Here is a 400-nt window from a genome sequence, read left to right as displayed (position 1 = left end):
TTTAAATGGAAGTCTTGTGGTTTTTAATTTTACTTGTTTTACTTTTTGGGCAAAGCGCATCTGGTGAAGCGGGCGATGTTCTCTCGAGGTTAAACAGAGTTCCCCAAAGCGTGTCTTTTTTAACAAAAGCTCAAATCTGTATATGACTTGATTTAGGAATTAATTTAGACGTATAGGCTGCCATTTGCGGCAGCAGTATATTCTGAAATGTCGCATAGATATCTATTTTTGAATAAAGAGGGTGTCATTGAACAGTAGTGCTTTTACTTTTTTCCACGGTGCAGGCGTTGCTCTGGCACGCCATGGTTGTGAGTTGCGGTTTTTGCCCCCTGAAGCCGGAGGCGGTGGCTGCCACGGTCCCTGCGTCGGGTTTGCAGGTGTAGAGCATCGCCGGGGTTTG

Source organism: Egretta garzetta, unplaced genomic scaffold (assembly GCF_000687185.1).
Source record: "Egretta garzetta isolate BGI_Z169 unplaced genomic scaffold, ASM68718v1 scaffold999, whole genome shotgun sequence".
Taxonomy (NCBI): Eukaryota; Metazoa; Chordata; class Aves; order Pelecaniformes; family Ardeidae; genus Egretta; species Egretta garzetta.
This window is presented reverse-complemented; position numbering follows the sequence as displayed.